Genomic DNA, 4,588 nt, shown 5'->3' on the forward strand with positions numbered 1-4,588 from the left:
CTTTGACTCAAACAACACTCAAACAACAGTCCACCAATGGAGGTCTTGGGTGAAATCAGTAGACTTATGGGGGAGTGAAATGCAGAATTGGAGAGAAGTGGCTGATGACTACTACATTGTGTCCATTTAGTTGTCTTGTCAAGTTGTCTCCTACTTTTGTATAAACTTGATCTAACTTGTGTAGCACCTCTCTCCACTTGGTTACCTGTTTTAGCGGAAATATCCTTACAGGCTTTGATGGACAGGCGTGGGTTTTTCTGGATCCTGCCTCAGTTCAGTAGGGTGTAACTTCTCTATTCCCATATGAATTTATTTGGCGGTGCCTCCACCCCCCTTGCTCCTTCCTGGCAGGGCAGGGTCACCAGGGCAGCTTGGAAGTAAAATTCTAACCATGGGTAACCCCCACTTACTTGCCAACTCCCAAGAAATAACACAAACACAGTAATTATATTAAACACAAAGTAAATATAACAGGGTAAAACACTACTCTCAGGGTCACCGGTGCCCACACTGATAATATCCGTCAATTTCCCCAGTCATGTGACCTGATATAGCAAATGTAAAATTAGTGTCCCATTGGTATGCGCACTTTGTAGGGGCCCTTGACCACAATATTATCTGAGCAGCAATTAGCAACTTGGCTTAGTGCAGCCCAACAGACTCTCATTTGGGATAAGGCGGTAAGCCCCTCCACAGGTTAATAGGCAGGATTTTTCCCAACAAAGCCCTCTAAACTGGGAGTTGCCTCAAAGAAAGGGCCAAGCTGAGGGATTTTGCATCCAGGTCCCCAGAGACCGGTTCTCAGGGGGAACCCTGCATGCAGGCCCAGGACTCACCAGCTCCTCACACTGCCAATCCTGTCCTTTTTGTGTCTGGCTCCAGACTGCTCCAACATAGCTCCTCCCACCTCCAGGGCTCCCGGGGCAGGCATCTCCCTTCCTATTGGTCCAGCTAGTTATTCTTCCTGAGATTGCACTTGCCAATCATTTGACTCTGCCCCCTTCCTTGCTCTCAGACACTGCCCCTTCTGCCAGCAGGCACCCTGCTGTCCTCCCCTGGACACTCAGTGTCTCTCCTCTCGCCCTCTCTGTTGCCTAGCAAAATAAAAACTGCTCTTCACTCCACTTGCGTGATTAATAAAACAAACAAGCCCACTTTTGCTATAAGTCTAACACTGTACACTGTGTATGTACCACAGATACAGGTAAATTGCAAATATACCAAGCAAAGTGTTTTTGATGTGTGAATGCTGGGATCCAGGAACTGACTGTTCTGTTTTGCTTAACGTTGCCTTGACCATGAGCTATTAATTGCAACTTTAATTATCAGAGAACTATTTCTTCTGATAAATTATCCAGGCTGAAGGCCAGTCAGCACAAGGAAGACAACACATTTGCCATGCTGATTCCCAAACATATTTTGCCAGAAACTGCAGCTGTGTAAACAAGTCTCTTTTGTAATGTGAAGTTAATGGCCTTACACTTAAAGCAGTGTTGCGGCAGAGGCCGGTCTGCTGCGTATATTTTTGTCTTGCCATTTACTTCCTGTTTCTGAGGCAATGTTCTCAACTATTGCCATGTGGTTTCCAGGATGCATCACACTAAGAAGTGAGGCAATTTAGCGAGGCTAGTCACAAGGACTATTTGTCATTCTCAGCCACCCTTCATTCTAGAGAGCCATATTTCCATTTTTGAGTTCCTCTTGTCATGCCAAACCTACTGAGACACTGCAGCAATAGCTTTCATACCCTTAACTTCCCCCACATAGTTCATCTGTAGATAGCTCTCCAGCTTTACTGCCCTGTTATGGGGCGCTGGAGACTAACTCCGAGCTCAGGTCCACCTGGCAGTATGCGGTGAACAGAACCTCTTGGGGGAACCCTTAATTCACAGAAACTATAGAGGATCCAAACTTGGGGGCAACTTCAGGCCTTGCAGACTTTGGACAAGCAGGATCTGTGAGTGACTGATCCAGTCTTCGCAAGAACAGGGAAAGGGGCTAAAAGAAAAGTGTGAAATGAAAGTAGATGCCCTCATTAAGTACCGGGAGCGGAAATGAAGAAATTAAACACAGACTTATGTCAACTCGATCCATATTTTTATTATACGGAGATGAACAAAATACCAGTAAGTCAAGGTAAAGTTTTCAACTGATCATTATCTGACAAAAGCTCTCAAGGATTTCACTGAGGCTTTTGAAGACTCTGTTCTCCCCAACCTCTGGGATTTGTTGAGTGACATTTTCCAGTGGAAATTTGAGTTTGTCAGTCTCCATTGGGAAATATTAATCATGCTGTTGCTATATGTAAACTTCAGTTTTCAGAAACATACTTTTTGTAAGCAATCACTGCAGTACTTGATTAAAGCATTATATCAGCAAACATGTTTAATTCATTCTGTTTTCACATTCTTCTAGTGCTCGCCAGCTTAAATACAAAATAATTCTGTACATCTGAGTTAAAAGTTACAGAATTGCACACTCTGTTCCCCTTTCTCCTACAGTAATGTAAGTTTATTGAAACAAATTAGGACATATAGTGCTGCACTGCTTGGGAAATCTGCACAAACAGAAGAAATTTGCATTGGAAGTTCTTCAAAGAAATGAGAAAAATATCCATAATCCCATAATACTCTACAATATTGAGAGTGTGGATCAAACAGGGTTAAAGTTGGATTGTGGGAAGCTAGAAAGGTCACCATTAAAAAGTCCACATTAATCAAACAGTTAACTTCTCACATACGGAGACATAGTGTTTCACCTTTCTAATACAGGGTCCATACCCTCTTTAAGTATGACAGGATGGAAATCAAGTTAGTTTGCCTACAGGCTGGGAAGGACAATAGATAGAAATTATTTTAATTTTTAAATACTTGGAGGTCCTCGGATACTATGGTGATGTGATGGCCTATATAAATGGGTAGCTGTTGGTAAAGTTGACTTCAGTGTACTAAACCCAGTGAGATTTTATCTGGGACATCAGGCCACCATGTTTTAGGAGAAAAAACTAAGCACTTTGTTTTGTAGCCTGTTTTGCTAACTCTTATAACCCTAAGTCAAGCACTTAGGTTAATTATTTAGGCTTGATGCTAACTGATTACACCTCATACTTTTTGCAAAGTCTGTTACAAATACTTACACATTTGGTTTCCCCTACTTGCATTACAGCTTTATTTATTTTTATTATCAACATCTTTAAGCTTCTTAACTTTTCCTAACATATAGATTATAGTTTGATTTTAGGCATAAACCTCCCAAGATCAGGTCAGGGGTGAGCGGTAGTTTTCAGCACATAAATAATGAAGTTTAAACAAGTGGTAGCAAGATCCCAACTTTAACAAGCTTCATAGTTACCTCCTGGTCCCAGGTGGACGCATGTCCACATCATACTAAAAAACCACTCAACATACTCCTGAGCAGCAGCTGCCAGTTGTGCCAAATTGTGAGACTGCAGGACCCGAGTGCATTGGCAGAATTTTGAGGATGGGAAGGGAGAAATTGTGCATTGTCTGCTAGCTCTAAGCAGGACTACTGTATTAGTCCTTCATGTTCTTATGCATTAAGGGCCTGACCTATTGAACTTAATGGAAGAGCTCCCATTGACTGCAGTGGGCTTTGGATCAGACTTTAAGTTAACCCATTAAACATCTCCCTCCTTTCCCACAATAAACCTCTGTGATGGGATCCCTGAGGTGCAGCCTGGGGCTGTGGGACCGCTGTGCCCCCTGAACTCTCTTCAGCCTGGGCTGTCTCTCACAATGCTTGGCTAGTGACCAGCAACAAACCCCTCCAGGCGCTGTTATCACTCAGCACAACTGCATGTGTAGACCCCACACCCAGCTAGATTGCATGAATGCTCCCAGAGACACTCATGAACCAGACAGAGAAAGGCACCAGAGCCGAATCCCCCTAGCTCCTAGTACTGTACCTCAGGAAAATACCGTCTTGCACTGCTCAAGACGAGCAGTGCAAATTTATTAATTGGTTCACTACTTCATCAATGGAAAGTGAATATACACCAGCCTTTGCAAACCTGAGCAGATTTGCCACAAACTCACTGGTAAAGGTAAACAGTAAAAGTAGTTTACTGACTACAAAAGATAGCTTTTAAGTGATATTAAGTGATAGGCAAAAAGTCAGAGTTAGTTACCAAAAGAAAAGAAAATATTACCCCACAGTCTAAACTCTCAACCCTATTAGATTGGGCAACATTTAAATTAAGCAGTTTTTCTCACCCCACTGGATATTGCTGTCCATAATATATAGATTTCACCCTTGAAATCTGGGCCAGTCCCCTCAGTTGGAGTCTTCAGAGTGTCCTTGTTGCTTGCAGCATAGGTGGGTGAAGGAGAAAGGCCAAGCCTGGGCCCCCTGTGTTCAGTTTTATACCCTCAGTCCATGTGCTTGTAGAACACAAGTCCAGGCATGTCTGGGGGGCATTGCTGAGTCTCCAGGCAAAGTTGAGCAATCCCCTTGGTGTGGCCTCATGCAGGTGAGTCATTGAATTGTAGCTCCCTTGCTGGACAATGGCTGTTGATGGGTTGTTTGACACCCCGCCCGGGCGTTGGTTACTTTCCTTGTTGTTGCCTCT

This window comes from Terrapene carolina, unplaced genomic scaffold (assembly GCF_002925995.2).
Source record: "Terrapene carolina triunguis isolate 2854851 unplaced genomic scaffold, T_m_triunguis-2.0 Scaffold96, whole genome shotgun sequence".
Classification (NCBI taxonomy): Eukaryota; Metazoa; Chordata; order Testudines; family Emydidae; genus Terrapene; species Terrapene triunguis.